The sequence below is a fragment of the Hibiscus syriacus genome, unplaced genomic scaffold (genome assembly GCF_006381635.1).
Source record: "Hibiscus syriacus cultivar Baekdansim isolate YM2019G1 unplaced genomic scaffold, ASM638163v2 tig00002480_pilon, whole genome shotgun sequence".
NCBI classification, from domain to species: domain Eukaryota; kingdom Viridiplantae; phylum Streptophyta; class Magnoliopsida; order Malvales; family Malvaceae; genus Hibiscus; species Hibiscus syriacus.
In genome coordinates, this window is record NW_024061931.1 from 4,568 (window position 1) to 22,820 (window position 18,253).

General features: G+C 31.5%; 1 pseudogene; it reads left to right on the forward strand.

Moving 5' to 3' along the window:
- Positions 1 to 805: 805 nt before the first annotated feature.
- LOC120145765 lies at positions 806 to 2,321 on the forward strand (annotated as a pseudogene).
- The last annotated feature ends 15,932 nt before the right edge of the window (positions 2,322 to 18,253 follow it).

Genomic DNA, 18,253 nt, shown 5'->3' on the forward strand with positions numbered 1-18,253 from the left:
AAAAGATAATTAGATTTTCTTTCTTAGATGTTTACGTAAATGTAATTGTCAATTTTTCTTTTTTCATTCATCATTATCTTCGTGGTACTTCTTCTTGTCAAACAAATATATTACACCATTAATTTTTATGAAATTGATTATGATATAAATTTAGACTTTTAATTTTTTAAAAAAAGAATTTAATACTAAATTTATTATTCTAGTTTAATTTTAAAAGAAGTTAAGGATCTTATCTTAGGTTTTTAGACTTCAAGATATTTTTTTAATAGAACGGACAATGGAATCACGTTCAGGAGCCAAATGAATGAATTGAAAATTATAAATTAAATTGATCGTATTTGATGGCGCTGAAAGTTATCAACGAGTGGTGGACGACGACAGGTGGCATAAGACTTTGATCGTATTATATGTTAAATTGATATTTTATTTACAGTTTTAAGGATCAAATTAATATTAATCTAAAGTTCAGATAACAAATTAAAAATTAATAATTTACAGTAAAGTCATCACACTAACAACATTTAACATCTTAATGTTCTAAAGGTTACTTTTTTAAATTCAATGAGAAAAAAATGAACACTTGGGAAACAAAAGTGATGATTTCATTAGTTTACCCTAAAAACAAATTGAAGAGAGTAAATATAGTGAAAAACAAGGTGTGAAAATGGAATGAGAAGAACTAGTTTCTTCCACACTTGTCCATCAAAGCAGACCAACAGCTCGCAATAAATGCCATAATTCTGCACAGCTTCCTTTCACCTCTTGGACTCTACCACTATGTTTTCCCACCCACTTTTCTCTATTTAATGCCCCCCATTTTCCTCCGCACCACAAACACTTTGTGAAGATGGAGAGCCAGAGCAAAAACAAGGTCGGCAACGGCTTCGATGGAACTACAGGGACACATAACAAACAGGTGGTGGCATGCCCAGACATTGAGTACTGTGATTTGATACTGAGGGCCGTGGCTTTGTTGCTGACGGTTGCGTCGGCAATTGTTCTCGGTGTTGATAAACAGACTAAGGTCGTTCCGATTCAGATTATTCCAACTTTGCCTGCCATCAATGTTGCTGCCCAAGCTAAGTGGCATTATTTGTCGGCCTTTGTGTAAGCATTTTATTCTTCTTCTCTCAATTAACCCTTCATCATAAACTAATCAAAAATAGAAAATAATAAGAGTCTAAAATATAACCGGTTAATATAAAATAAAAAAATCAGTTATAACTGAAAAAGTTAAAAGAAAAAGAATATAATAAATTATAATTGAAATTTTTATTAAATATCTAACTTTTAAGAGTAAATTTGATAATAATTTAAGTTAAAATTGAAAATATTATATTTTTCAATAATAAATCTTATAAATGACATAATTATTTTAATTGCAACATAAACAATTATCGCTAATATATTTATATATAATATTTTTAGTAGCAATTGAAATTATTATCAATTTACTTGTTTAGAGTAGTGTGTAGACAAGATAATATTTTAAATTAAAATCTATCATAATGTAATATATACTATGGTAATCGAATGTATTATCAATTGTCTAACTTTTTAGATTAGATAAGATAATACTTTAGGTTAAAATTCGTTCTAAATTATCTTAAGGTTTCTCTGTCATACAACATAATTATTAGAAAAAGAAACATAAAGGAAAAACCTGAAATATAATATATGTTTTGAATGTTTATTGTTGATACTATACATATATTCAATAGATATAATTGATCGAATTTAGATCCTCTAGAAATAATATTTTCTTTACAAATTATAAATAATGTACACATATTTAGTAAATGTAACCGTTCTAATTTAAATTCTCTAAAATGTATAATATTTTTTACCAATGATATCACTCAATAATTTGACTTTTTTATTATTTCTAAATGTAAATCTAATATATGTTATTTGTGTTGCTTTAGGTACTCGATGGTGTCAAACATAATAGCAGCTCATATGCTGCAATCTCAACAACACTGATGATGTTGGGAAGTAGAAACGGTAAGGCCACAGTATGGTTGGCTCAAATCATCGCAGTATTCGACATATTAATGGTCGGAATGCTGTTTTCGGCCAACGGCGCCGCCTTGGCTATCGGTCTGATGGGCTACAAGGGCAACTCTCACGTCCGATGGAACAAAGTGTGTAATGTGTTCGACAAATTCTGTGACCAAGTCGCTGTCTCCATTGTTCTTTCTTTGTTGGCTTCCTTGGCTTTTACTGCGTTGATAGCTCTTACTGTTCTCACTTTCCACAAGAGATTTGCATGTTAATTATTAACTTCATTTTAATTGTTGCTTTTACCATGTAACCAAAAATATTAATAAATATGTTAAATATTGGTTGTCAATTTATTTATTGTCTTATTGCTTTGCTCTGTTTTTTCTTCTGTTTTTTATTTGTCTTGTTGCTTTGGTTTGAATAAAATAAATTAATTTTATTATTTAAAAAATATAAACTTAAAATTTATACAACTTCCTCTTTCACGTTAAATATTTTAATTAGTTTTAAAATAAAATATTTAACGAATCCATCGAATAATTTTAGAGGTCTAAGAGAGTATTATTCTTTCTAAAAGTTTCGGATTAAAGAAGATATCTTTGTAGAGTGTATGCTATCAATAATTAAAAAATTATGAATAACTACTACTTTATTGTAATCACTTCATACTATTAGAAAAAAAACTTTAACATGTTGAGTTTGGCTAATGTTCAATTTTATTTTAGTTTGAATATTTTAAAATAGTATATGTTCAATTTCTTTTTAATATATTGTAACTTACACATATCTTATAAATATAAATATTTAAAGTGTTAATTTCATTATATGTTCTCAAACTATTATTCTCTTTTTAAATTTATCTTTAAACTTTTAATTATTTCAATTTCATAATTTTACTATGACTATAATTCTAAATTAGTCGTCAAACTTTTGAACATTTTATTTTCATCCCCAACTATATCATTTGTTCTAAATTGGTCCCCAACTTTTTTAACATTTTAATTTTATCCCAAACTATATGTATATACTAATCAGATTCCATGTTAATAAAATCATTAGGCCAAATTATACTATTATATGTTTTAAAAAACTAAATTTTAGGTTAAAATATGGTGATAATTAAGTACATATTTGGATGAATTTACGGATGAAATTGAAAGATTTAGAAGTTCAGGGACTAATTTAGAATGAAAGTTGTAGCTTGAGGATGAAATTGGAATGTTCAAAAATTAAAGAACTAATTTAAAATTAGTGTAATAATTTGGGATGAAATTATGATATTCAAAAGTTTAGGGATAAATTTATAATGAGAATCATAGATTAGAGACATGTGATACAATTAACTCAAATTTCAATTTGAATCTTTTAAAAAGAATAATATTCTCATTTATTATTAAAATTATTCAATAAATTATTATTTTTCCATTTTCCTTAAATAATCTAAAAATAATTACAAGATAATATATGTTTAGAGAATAACATCCCATTTTTCTACTTATTTTTTTTACCAATTGCAAGGATCTTATGATATTTATATACCACTCGCAAGTGGTGAAAAAAATTAACAACTGCTTTATTACGATACCAAACCTAAGTGTCACCAAATATCCTTCTAAACCAAATCAAATGAACCAATTATAATTTCATCAAAATTGTTCACTTGATTTTAAATGTTTTGCTTTAGATTGATTATTAGTTTTGGTTTAAGTTATTGTAACATCTTCAATATCGGGTTAGTGACTAAATTATAAAATTTTAGAATTTGGTGATAAAAGTAGAATAGTTGAATAGGTCAATGATTTATATGGAGATATTTTCTGAAAGTTGTTAGTAATTATTAAAAGAATTAAAAGGCATAATGGTCATTTGACATGAAAGATTTTATTTCCCTTATAAGATAAGGGAAACCCACGTGGAATCCATTGTAATTCCACACAATTCTCTCATCTTCTTCATCTTCTTCTCTTCTCCACCGTGGAGCATACAAGCAAAGGTGAGTTTCTTAATTAGTTGATTATTTGTTGAATTAAAGGTTGGGTTTTGATCATTAGATGATAATCAAGCTTAAGAAAAGCTTAAGTTATCTTAAAATCAAAAGATAAAGGAGTTATGCCATATTAAAGAAAATGGGGTTTTAAGTGAAATTTTGAATAAGAAGGCTTAAATGAATTTGGAGGATGAATTTGACTTGTTATCTAGGATAATAAGAAGTTAGAAGTGTTAGAATTAAGTTTGGATAACATAGAAAATTTGGTATGATTCTTAGCCTTAAGAATTTGGATGAAATATGGAAGATTATAAGGTGTTGGAATGATAGAAAATTGGTTAAAGTTGTTATAGATGAATTTAGTAGCATAATAAGGATTTTATACATGAAAATTTGGGTGAAGTGTTGATGATTTTCGGATGAAATAGCTTATTCTGGGCAGGTGCATCGATGCACTATGAGTTTGTACCGACGTACTAAGACAATTTTGAAGGTGCATTGATGCATTAAGGGGTGCATCGATGTATGAGAATTTCGAAGCTATTTTGGTACCGATGCACCTATAGTGCATCGGTACACTCCTAAAGGAAAATTGAATTTTTGGTTTATTAAATTAGCCTAAGTTATTAATACCAAGTTATAAGGTTTAGGCTTCTGAAAATCGTCTCGAAATTTATGTTATGTAGATATCAAGCCTAAACGAGTTACAGAACAATCGAAGAGTTAGGATTGAATCAAAGCAAGCAAGGCTAAGGTGAGTGCACATTATTTAGTATATGATGTTCAATGGAAAATAAGACTTATGATAAGTCTATTTCCAATAGTAAAATGCATGAATTCATATAAGTATGTGTTTGCTATGATTTATATGTGTGCATGAATATATGTGTTATTGATATTAATAAGGTAAGTAAAAGGGATTAATGGTAATGATAAGAATAATAATAAGGATAAAGAAATTATATGTATATGTGAATATATGTATATGAGAAGACATAAGAGTAAGATATAAAGCAATGTAACAAGAAGTGTGAAATGACATGAAAAGTTGATATAAGCTATGCAAAAGTGATTTACGTGACTATATGTATTGATGTGTTTTTGTATGTACTGTAAGATTATATGTTTATGTGATAGCATGAGAATAGGAGATAAGTCATGTGGTATTAACATAAGAAATTGTATGAATGTAAGAGATCATATGAACAAGAGATAAGAGAGATGAAGGATAATACTATAGGAGTATGATAAAAACATAAATAATGACATGTATGTGTGTATGTATGTAATGATTATATGAAAAGTATATGAGTTAAATGATTTATGTAATTGCACATACCGATAAGAACATACTTTCTAATGTTCTCATGTTACCTCCTTTACTTAATCTTTCATTCCTTTAGTTCTTAAACTACCTTTTTCCCTTATATATTCATCTAATGTCACTTATCATATAAACAATAACTAGTAACTTTAATACATTTCTGTCTTTTCTCTCCTTCTATTTTTTCTATGACCATTTCTGAAATTTCATATAATGTCACTCATCACGTAGACAGTAACAACCATCTCTAATTACCTTATAACCATAACCAAACTCTTTTTCCATCATCATTTAACCAAGAACACGACTTTAAATCTTCTTTAAATATGCTTTAACATACACTTTAAAGAATCTTTTCACATCACCTTGCACAATGTTCGTACTTCTATATCGAACTTATCATCTACACTTCCATATAACCTTTATCATCTCGAATCCCCTAACCTCAATCATTTTCATTTCTTTATTCCATTATTCCTTATACACAAATCATATATTTCCTTTCATATTCACATACTCTTGTCTTATCATCTATGCTCATCTCTATGTACCAATCTTCATTGCATCCTCATAACTTTGATAACCCATTTCTTATACATAACTTCATTCTTTATCATTTCTTATACTTGTATTTTCCTTCCTTAAGGTTCCATGCAAATACTTATCTCCATTTCTACATCATAGCTATCTGATCAGAATACATAACTATATTCAGATTCACATCATAATTGATTGGCTCAACTTTATCTTTTCCTCCAATCTTATAACTCTATCACTTTTACTCTGATGTCTAGTCAATAACATCTGTTCAATTCTAGGGCACAAGCCCTAGTCAACCAATCATATACATCATTTCCAATCGAAATTATCTCAAAATTCGTTTACTTAACTTGTCAATTTCACCTCTATTCTCATACATCCTGAAATTTCCGTTGTTCAACTCAACATTATGACTTCCTTTGTCTTATAAACTAATTATCGATATACACATTCTCAAACTCTTCTTATCAATCCTCAGCTTTACTCAAATATACAACTATATCCAAATCCATTCCATATTTGGTTATCATATCCTGACAATATCTTACAATCTTATACTTCCAGTACATTTCCATCACATATTCTTGTTAGCCAACGCTAGCTTTTTCCTTCTAAAATGCAATATCTTATCATATTCACACTTTTGCTTATGTACAACACTATTCTTTGTTTTAACTCATAAACTCTGGCTTTCTATATCTTATACTCTTGTCACTGATGCACTTATTCTTGAGCTCTTCTACCAATTCTCACTACATCATTTGATCTTTTAACGCTCTTATGGTGACACTTGTTCACCATATTCTATCTTATCCACATACTAACAAAACTAATCCATATAGCTTTTCCGATTCAAAATAATAAAGATCTTCTATCAATATTCTAATATGATTTCAACTTTCTGAAATCAATATTTAGTCTTATAAGACACTTTCTGAGGTTTCCGCTCTTCATCCTGCCTGGCCAGGGCATGTGAATTGCTATCACCATCAGATTTGTCAGCTATAGATTTACTTTACTTTGACAATTTCTATAATCAATTCCTACTATATCATATAAATCTTATTTTATTAGCAAGACAATATACTCCTTACACTATCAGATCAGAAATTTTTACTCTTAGTTGGCATGTACACATTTTTAAACCTCATTTAACTTCGGTTTAAGCCTAGAGTCGGCTAAAACTTAGCTCTAATACCATTAAATATAGCACCCCCAACCTGTACCCGACCTGAATACGAGTCTGAGATGTCACATTGACTTTCCAAACTTTGACTCTTGTCAAAGTTTATAGAAAATTTAAAACTTTCATTAAAATAAAAGCGGTTTATTTACATAAATTGACCAAAATAACCAAAATCAATCAGAACATATTCAACTCAATCAATTAGTACATGCCATCTATATTCAATTTAACTAAACACGTTTAATTCATCTATTTTCTGATCTGAAATTTTGTAAGGGAGATGTTGACCGTCTTGCTCTTCTTCGCTTCTCTTCTCGCTTCTGTAACCTATGTGTGAAACAATCACACGCTAAGTCTATGACTTAGTGAGGCATTACATTTATAAAATAACTCTAATTATTTAAACATGCATGAACACATCATCTCATGATATCATGTCAAAACAATTTAACATTTCATAAAATGTAATATACACATATACATATCTCACTCTATTTCCATTACTAACATTATTCCATTATCCATATTCTTATCATTTATGTCTCATAATCATATACTCATATATTCATTCTTTTAAACCACATATGATTCAGTTAATCAAGCAATATACACATCATCTCATATATCATATAATACAATTCATATCACAAAAGCATATTCTTTACATGTAATATATATATATATATATTTATTGTTATATCTTTGTTAGCCCATGTATATATGTGAGAACTGTAGATATGTGAGTCTATTGAGGTTGTGCACTATGTTGTCACCACAGCTCATATGGGGTCCCACTAGGGGCTATGAAATTTTGTCCCGAATGACCACTATGAAATATCTTGAAGGATCACTGTATGTCCCGTAGGACCGCGTAGACCCTCGACTCTTTGTATGCCAACTATACCTATAGCTCTCGTATCATATAACATGGGCATTATATTCATATCACTTTACATATTCACATGTACATTTCACTTTTCATATGATTTCATAATCATATGTCACTTAGCTTATAACACTTCTCTTGTGTTCATATGACATATAACTCATTATCATATCTTATTCTCATATGATTCTCATACATCAAGTATATCACATTCATATCATACAACTTATTGTCACATAATCTCATATCACATAACATATATTATTCAAGTATATTCACATGTCACATGGCTATGTCTTCTCATGTATTCACTTTCATGATATTCTCCTATGATTACCTATTTTATCTCATAACCATATATTTTCACATAGCACATACAAAAACATATCCACTCATATAATCAAACATACATATATTTCATGTCATTCACCTTCTCATAATCAAGACTTCATGCACTCTAACTATCGGGAAAAAAACTTATCACAAGTCTAATTTCCATATCATTCTATAAAATAAGATGCACTCACCTTGGTCTCACTACGTTCCAATCCATTTTTATAATTTCCTCTCTTGCGATCGAATCATAACTGGATAATCGTTCCGGGACTTGTTCGTGCTCGATATCTATTGTAACACCCCTAACCCGTATCCGACCCGGATCCAAGTCCGAAGTATCACATTGACTTTTCAAAACCTTTACTTGTATAAAATAGTAAGTAATTTAAAATTTATTATTACATATAACTTATTCAAAACCTTTATCGAACTATTCAGAGCTTATACAATGTATTATTTTGAATACATGCCAACCAGAACTTTATATATTAAAATACATATTATTCACCTTTCTTCTGATCTGACCTTTGGTAAGGAGAACTGACCTGTCTTGCTCCACATTGCTCTTTACTCTTCTCACTTCGGTAACCTACGTGTGAAATAATCACACGCTAAGTCTATGACTTAGTGAGGCATTAAACACATTAAAATAATTCTAAATACTTAATCATGCATGAACATATTATATCATATCATGTCATGCTATCACATAAAATAATATATCATTTCATTTAATCAAATGTACACATCATTCATCATATCAATCATATAATACAATTCATATCACAAAAGCATATACTTCACATGCAATATATTTTTATTGTGATCTCTTTGTTAGCCCATGTACATCTGTGAGAACTGTAGATATGCGAGTCTATTGAGGTTGTGCACTATGCTGTCACCACAGCTCGTATGGGGTCTCACTAGGGGCTATGAATTTTGTCCCGAATGACCTATGTACTGTATTTGTCCCGAAAGACCACTCCTTAAGAACCATATACATATTTCAATGGATCACATATGTGTCTCACAAGACCCTGTAAATGGTCCAAAGAATACATATATGTCCCGAAGGACCACGTAGAACCCTCGACTCTTGGTATGCCAACTATACCTCTAACTCTCTTTATACATAACATGGGCATTTTCACTTATATCATTTCACATATACATTTTCATATCACCTGTTCATATAAGCTCATAGCTTCTTTCACATATACATGTAGACATATAGCTTCTTTTCATATAATTCATATCACTTTTCATATAATTCACATGTTCATATATAACACCTATGACTATTGTTGAAAACATTTTGACATTTCGATATAACAAATTAAGTTAAATGAATTTTAAGATTTTCCAAAATGATTTTCTAAGTATATTCGATATAATTATTCGAATATCAATACATTACTCAAAATATTTCAAAAATCATTTTTAATCCTTACTTAAGTGTAAAATTAAGTTTTAATCTTAAAACAATTTCAAAATAATCTTTCAAAGTATTTCGAACCATTTCAAAGCCAAAAATTCCAGATTGCTCAGAGGGAACCGATTCCCCCCCAAGGGGGGTACCGATTCCCCCCCTGAATGGTTTGGCTCAGATATTTCCAGAATGCTCGGAGGGAACCGATTCCCCCATAGGGGGTACCGATTCCCCCACGCTCCAAATTGTTTTATTAATTGTTTTCACACTAAAACGGCTATATGATCTTCACTAATCATCCCCAACGTTCAGAAGAGATTCAAGGTGTATTTAAATAAGTTCTGAAGCCCTTGATCAACAAGAAATCATAGAGAAACAAGAGAGAAAGCATCAAACACCAAGTTTGTGCAAATCAAGCCAATTTTCCTTTCAATATTCATTTTGCTTTCAAGAACACCATTTGTGCTCATTTGTAATTATCTTTGAGTATTCTTTTCTTGTTCTAGAATTGTGCAAACATCTTACCTTGTGAGGTTTTCTTGTAAGTTTGCAAATTTGTAATCTTCTCTTTGGGAAAAAGAGTGTTCTCAAGAGTTGGGGTATACTCTTGAGGGGATTTTGTAAGGTTATCTCTTTGGCCTCAAAAGAAAGAACAAATTAGTGAATTTGTTGGAAAATCCTTAGTGTGGATAGCTAAGGTAGTGGACGTAGACTTTGTTTGAGAAAGTTGAACCACTGTAAATCGATGTGCAATTACTTTCAATTTTTCTGCAAAAGCTTCAACGAAATTTTTAATTGCCAATTCACCCCCCTCTTGGCCGATTCCGTCGATCGATTAACTCAACAATTGGCATCAGAGCCTAACTCATTTGAAGGTTTAATCGCCTCTTGAGTCGATTCGGGAAGAGTTATATCGATTATTAAAGTCATCAATGGCCTCCGCTTCAAACTTCGACTCCGGTCTCGATTCGATGCCCGTCAACAAGCCTCATTTCTTCAATGGAGCTAATTATGCCTATTGGAAGAATAGAATGATGTACTTCATTCAAGCAAGTGACATGGGAGCATGGAATGCTGTAGATGAAGGATACATCAAACCTCTCACTCATCCAAGGTTGTGGAGTGAAGGAGAGACAAGAATGTTCCAGCTCAACTCCAAAGCCATCCATATTATTTTTTGTGCTCTTGGACCAGATGAATACGAAAGAGTTTCATCATGTACAACCGCCAAAGAAATATGGGACAAGCTTCAAGTCACACATGAAGGTACAGATGAGGTAAAGAAATCAAAAATTAGTATTCTAACGCATAGCTATGAAAATTTCAGGATGAAACCAAATGAATACATCAAAGCTATGACGGATAGATTTTCAAAGATTGTCAATGGTCTCAAATCATATGGAGAGATCATCTCAAATGAAAAGCTTGTGAGGAAGTTAGTCTACTCCCTCCCAAAATCATGGCAATCAAAGAAGACGGCAATCATCGAGTCTAAGGACCTATCGTCCTTAACTCTTGAAGAACTTATCGGTTCACTCCTCACTCATGAGATGATGCTTGAAGATGAGGTGGACCTTGATAAAGTTGAAGAGACACCAAAGGAAAAGGAGAAGAAGAAAAATATCGGAGTTGCTCTCAAATCCACAAAAGATGAGAGTGATTCTAATAATGATGATGATGACGAGGAAATGGCATTGTTTGCCAAACGGTTCAGAAAAATGATGAGACCTTACCAAGGAAGAAAATTCAAATGAAACGAAGGCCTCAAAAATGAACCAAAAGAGAAGGACTCAATCATTTGCTATGAATGCAAAAAGCCGGGGCATGTCAAATATGATTGCCCACAATTGAAGAAAAAGGGTCAATCAAAGAATAAGCACAAGGCTCATGTGGCTACATAGAGCGATGAAGAAAGTTCCGATGAAGAGGAACAAGAAGTAGCAAACTTGTGCTTGATGGCATTCGGGGAAGATTCTAAGGTAACCTCTAACTCATCCGATTTTGATGATTTATCTTATGATGAGTTATTTGAGGAGTACAATGGGTTGGCTTTGGATTATGAGAAATTGTTTTTAAAATATAAAAATGATGTTTCAAAATTGAAAAATGAAAACAAACTCATATCCAAAACCAACAACGATCTTGAAAGTAAAATCAAAGATTTGCAAATCAAACTAGAAGAGTTTGAAAAGAAAAATTTAGATTTGCAAAATTTACTTTCAAAGATCAATGATGATCATCAAAAGAAAATTGATGATCTTAAAACTTCTTTTGATAAAGTTGGAACAAAACATTTTGAAAAAGGTAGAAATTCAAAATCCAACTTTGTTAGAAAAAGTTTTAGAAACTACAATCATAGAGGTCCCCAAAGAACCTCTAATGGAAAAATCATTAGAAGTATGTGGGTTCCTAAAGAACTCATTACTACTAAAGATAAAAATATCCTACACAAATGGATACCTGGACTAGGATTTTGGAAACTAATGAATATGGACCCAAAAGAATTTGGGTACCAAAAATCAAAAATGAATCTATGTTTGTAGGGAAAGGAGCATTGCTACAAGGCACGGGAAACAAATTCAAATTCATGGTACCTTGATAGTGGATGCTCAAGACATATGACCGGAGACAAAAGCCGGTTCATTGAGCTTAACTCCAAAAATGGAGGAGAAGTGACTTTTGGAGACAATTCAAAAGGTCACATTGAAGGTATTGGTACAATAGGTAATACCTTTTCCATACAAATTAAGAATGTTTTATATGTGAATGGATTAAAGCACAATCTATTGAGTATTAGTCAATTATGCGATAAAGGATTCAATGTCTTATTTGAAATTAATGGTTGTAAAGTCATTGACATTGCATCTAATCGAATTATGCTTGTTGGTCATAGAATAGGAAACATTTACATGGTGCATTTAGATTCTATTGATATGACTAATTTATGCCTAGTTGCTAAGGATGAGCATGATAGTTGGTTATGGCATAGGAGACTAGGTCATGCTAGTATGAGTGTTTTGCAACGGTTAATTCAAGGAGACTTAGTAAGAGGGTTGCCTAAGCTTAAATTTGATAATGATAAAATCTGTGATGCATGTGCTAAAGGAAAACAAAAGCGAGTTTCTTTTAAATCTATTAATGATGTATCAACTAGTAGAGTATTACAATTGATCCATTTAGATCTTTTTGGGCCAACTAGAACTACTAGCTTGGGAGGAAAACAATATGCATTTGTCTTGGTAGATGACTATTCTAGATACACTTGGGTTCTATTCTTAAGTACTAAAGATGGAGCATTAGAAAATTTCATCACATTTTCAAAAATAATCCAAAATGAAAAAGGTTACTCTATCACTAGTGTTAGAAGTGATCATGGAACTGAATTTGAAAATCTTGGATTTATTGAGTTTTGTAATTCTAATGGTATTAGCCATAATTTTTCAGCACCTAGAACCCCTCAACAAAATGGAGTTGTTGAGAGGAAAAATCGAACTTTAGAAGAAATGGCTATAACCATGCTTTGTGAAAATATTTGCCAAAATATTTTTGGGCGGAAGCCACAAATACCGCTTGTTATGTTGTAAATCGAGTATGATTAGGCCAATTTTAAAGAAAACTCCATATGAAATTCTCAAAAATAAAAGCCTAACATTAGCTATTTTTATCCTTTTGGATGTAAATGTTTTGTTTTAAACAACGGTAAAGAAAACCTTGGCAAATTTGATGCTAAAAGTGATGAAGGCATTTTTCTGGGTTATTCCTTAAATTCTAAAGCTTATCGTGTATTTAATAAAAGAACTTTAGTTGTAGAAGAGTCTATACATGTTGTTTTCGATGATAATCCCCTTCCGAGGAAGGATTCTTCTGTTAATGATGATGTAGGTATTGTACAAGCAAATGACGTTAGACATGACGTTGGAGAATCATCATTAAAGGAAGAAACAAAAGATGAGGAAACTCATGATCCCCTCGAGAATCCAACCAGTGAAGAAAGGGAAGTATCTTTTCCAAGAGAGTACAACTATGTCAAGGATGGTGAAATTATAGGTGATCCATCAAAAGGGGTAACTACTCGATCTTCTCTTAGAAATATCTGTAATTATGTTACATTTATTTCATGCATAGAGCCTAACAACATCAAAGAAGCATTAAAAGATGAACATTGGATTATGGCTATGCAAGAAGAATTAAATCAATTTGAGAGAAGTAAAGTATGGACATTAGTTAAAAGGCCTAGTAATAAATCTACTGTAGGTACTAGATGGGTTTTTAGAAATAAACTTGATGAAAGTGGTAATATAGTGAGGAACAAGGCTAGACTTGTTGCTCAAGGCTATACTCAAGAAGAGGGCATAGACTATGATGAAATATACGCTCCCGTAGCTAGGATGGAAGCAATTAGAATGTTATTAGCATTTGCATGTTTCAATGAATTTAAATTATATCAATGGATGTTAAAAGTGCATTTTTAAATGGTTTTATAAAAGAAGAAGTGTACGTGGAACAACCTCCAGGTTTTGAAGATTCAAATTTTCCGGATCATGTTTTAAAATTGACAAAAGCTCTTTATGGTTTAAAACAAGCTCCTAGAGCTTGGTATGAAAGATTGTCAAATTTTTTAATTGAAAAAGGTTTTTTAAAAGGAAAGGTTGACACTACATTGTTTTTAAAGAGAAAAGGTAAAGATTTATTAGTAGTTCAAATTTATGTTGATGATATAATATTTGGTTCTACTAATGATGTTCTTTGCCAAGAATTTTCTAAGCTAATGCAAAGTGAGTTTGAGATGAGCATGATGAGGGAGCTCTCATTTTTCTTGGGACTCCAAATCAAGCAAAGAAAAGATGGCATCTTCATTAATCAAGCTAAGTACGTCAAAGATATGCTCAAGAAGTTTGGACTGGAAAATGGGAAACCTCATAACACTCCAATGAGCTCTTCAACAAAGCTTGACTTAGATGAAGGAGGTAAATGTGTAGATGTTAAATTATATAGGTCAATGATTGGCTCTTTGCTTTATCTAACTGCAAGTAGACCGAATATTATGTTTAGTGTTTTCTTGTGTGCTAGGTTTCAATCATGTCCTAAAGAATCACATTTACTAGCTGTTAAGAGAATCTTTAGATACCTTAAGGACACTCCTAGTTTAGGACTTTGGTATCCTAGAGACTCTAGCTTTAGCTTGCATGCCTTTTCTGATACGGATTATGGAGGATGCAAATTAGATAGGAAAAGCACCTCCGGTACTTGCCAATTCCTTGGAAATATGATGATTTCTTGGTTTTCAAAGAAACAAAATTGTGTTGCATTATCTACCACTGAAGCGGAATACATTTCAGCCGGTAGTTGTTGTGCACAAGTTTTATGGATGAAACAACAACTTTTTGATTATGGAATTGAAGTAGGTACCATTCCTATCAAGTGTGACAATACTAGTGCTATTTGTCTCACTAAAAATCCCATCCAACACTCTAGAACTAAGCACATTGAAATAAGACATCACTTCATTAGAGACCATGTCACTAAGGAAGATGTAGTTCTAGAATATGTTGATACTTTGCATCAATTAGCGGATATCTTTACAAAACCCTTAGACAAGGAAAGGTTTTGGACACTTAGAAGAGAATTAGGTTTAACTAACCTATCTTCACTTAGTGTTTAAAATAATTTAGCACTTTTAATAAATACTGAAAAATGCTTATAATAATAATTTTTGATTGCATTCTTGCTATTAGTTAGGGGGAGTTTATGATTCTTAGTGAAAATTATTTTATGTTCAAATAATGTTTAAAGATTAATTTAATTGTTTGAACATAATTATTTTTCAATATATGAGTTGCCTATACCACTAGAGAAGATTAATTTAGCATTTTATGTGCTTAAAAGTCGGATTTTAGCATTTTGGTGCAGAGGGAATCGATCCCCCCATGAGGGAACCGATTCCCCCTTTGAAGGGGAACCGATTCCCCCCACAGGGGAATCGATACCCCCTGGGGTTCTGTTAAAATTGGGCAAGAACACCCAAAACCCCAAAACCTATTCTGCCATTTCTCTCCCTCAAACACTCAAATCTCCATTCTTGCCTCAAATCATTGATTTTAATCGGAAATCACTTCAAATATCATCTCCTAAACTTGCAATCATCATTAAAATCGTGCAAACAACATCTAAATCCCCTCAATCTTCATCTTTCAAGGTAAATTTTTCTAAACTCTCTATTTCATTGTTTTTGAACATAGGATTAATTTTAATTAGTTCTAGGTTGAAATAGTGATCGGGCATTGATTGTTTAGTGATTAGAAACTAGATGTTACAACTAATTTCATCAAAAACACAAGAATTTTCCAAAATTTTTAAATTTTCGAAATTAAAAAAAAAATTGTTGTTTTTCAAATCATTGTGTTTTGATTAAATTATGTTGTTGTTATGAAAACTATACATATTAGTTTTTCAAAAACTTTGCCCATTAGGATTGATTTAGATAACCTTGAAATATTGAGGACTCAATTGAGTTTTGGGATTAATTGAATTGCATACATTTGTTTTTAAAATTGCAGGTTATCCAATCTATTCTGATTTCCTTCCCCATGTCTAATCCTAAACGTGCTAGGTCTTTATCTAGTCGTTCACACCGACAACCAAATCCACCTCCAAATCCTCCACCTATTCCAATTTCTAATCATAATCATATTGATCCTAATTTGACTATCCAAAATTCGTTTTTCAATCATCCTGGTCCTAGAAATCATCGTTTTTGGTATTATCAATATTTCGACTCTTACAAAATCCGGAAGAACGTATTCCTTCTCGTCAAGCTATGTTAGCTATCAATTTTAAATATCTTCCTCTTTTACAAGAGTGGAATTTGATAAACTCTTTGACCTTGAACCCATTGTTTTACCATCAACTTGTTCGTATTTTCTATTCTAATGCCGTTTGTGTTAAAGACCAAACTGAAACCGAAACCATAGGAATTCGTTCCTACCTTCTAGGACAATTCTTATATATTGACTCGACTTACATAGCCAATACATTCGGATTAGATAATGAAGGGATTTCAAATGAAAAACAGGTTTTAGGATCTCGTTATAAAAGAAGGGATAGTGCAAGTGTCCTAGACCTTCATGAACGTTTTCTTCATCTAATGATTTCTTGGTGGTTTCGACCATCTGGAGGTCGTTATTCTACTCTTAGAGCCTTAGATCTTTGGTGGTTACATTGTTTCGAAAACAATATTAAAATCAACCTACCTCAGATTATTTTTGCTGAAATTGTTGAAACCGTAAATCTTGTTCCTAATAAAAAACTCTGTTCATCTCTTGTTTACGGTTGTATTTTGAGTAATCTGTTTTCCAAAGCTGGGCTTAGAGTCGGTCTAGATGCCGTTTTTCCTCTTAAGAAACAAATTAACCTTCTTTCCTTAATGAGAGCGGGATGGATTAAGGATAAGGAAATCGGGGAATGGGTTCGATCTTCTGCAACTACTCCGGGAGTTAGTTCTTCACAAGCTCCACCCGAAGCTGACGAAGATCTCGAGCTTGAGCAACTAATGCGAGACATCGATGAAGCTGAAGCTGAACCTGAGCAGGCCGAGGAGCAGCCTGAAGAGCAAGCACAACAATCGACTCAAATGCCTCCATATTTTCAATCTTTTATGGAGACATTTGATTACCGATATGCAACCATGGATTCGCGCTTTAATTCTATAGAGTCCCATTTATCCACAATGGGAGCTCAACAATTAGAAATTCTTCGGGAAATGCGTGCAAATAATGAAGCAACCAACGCACGTATTAATGACCTCACTAATGAAATGGCCGCTATGCGAGCTCGTTTTCCTCCTCCTAATCCGGATATATGATTAAATGTTTTACTTTGTTTTCCAAACTTATTGTTTTAACATTTTGAATATTTTGGGATGTTTGAATTTGAGGATTGTGAATTTGTTTGAATTTATGGATGGTTTGAACTTATATGTTTGGCGTGATTTATTTATTATTGCATCATTTACATCATTATTAGCAATATGACCAATTTTGCCATATCACATTATTTATGAATATTGATTACGGAACTAATGGCTAACGTTTCTCTTAATTGTGATCTTAGCAGCTTATGCATACATACCTAATCAATTGGCTTAATATTTTTCACGTTTATTTGAATCTTTTTGATTTAACAAAAAGGGGGAGAAGTGTGTTTTAAGTGTGTTTTTAAAATGATAAATGGGAGAAGTGTTAAAATAAGGGGGAGTAATTTCAAAACTTGATTTCAAAATCTTAAAATTACTAAAATGCTTTGTTATATCAAAAAGGGGGAGATTGTTGAAAACATTTTGATATTTCGATATAACAAATTAAGTTAAATGAATTTTAAGATTTTCCAAAATGATTTTCTAAGTATATTCGATATAATTATTCGAATATCAAAACATTACTCAAAATATTTCAAAAATCATTTTTAATCCTTACTTAAGTGTAAATTAAGTTTTAATCTTAAAACAATTTCAAAATAATCTTTCAAAGTATTTCGAACCATTTCAAAGCCAAAAATTCCAGATT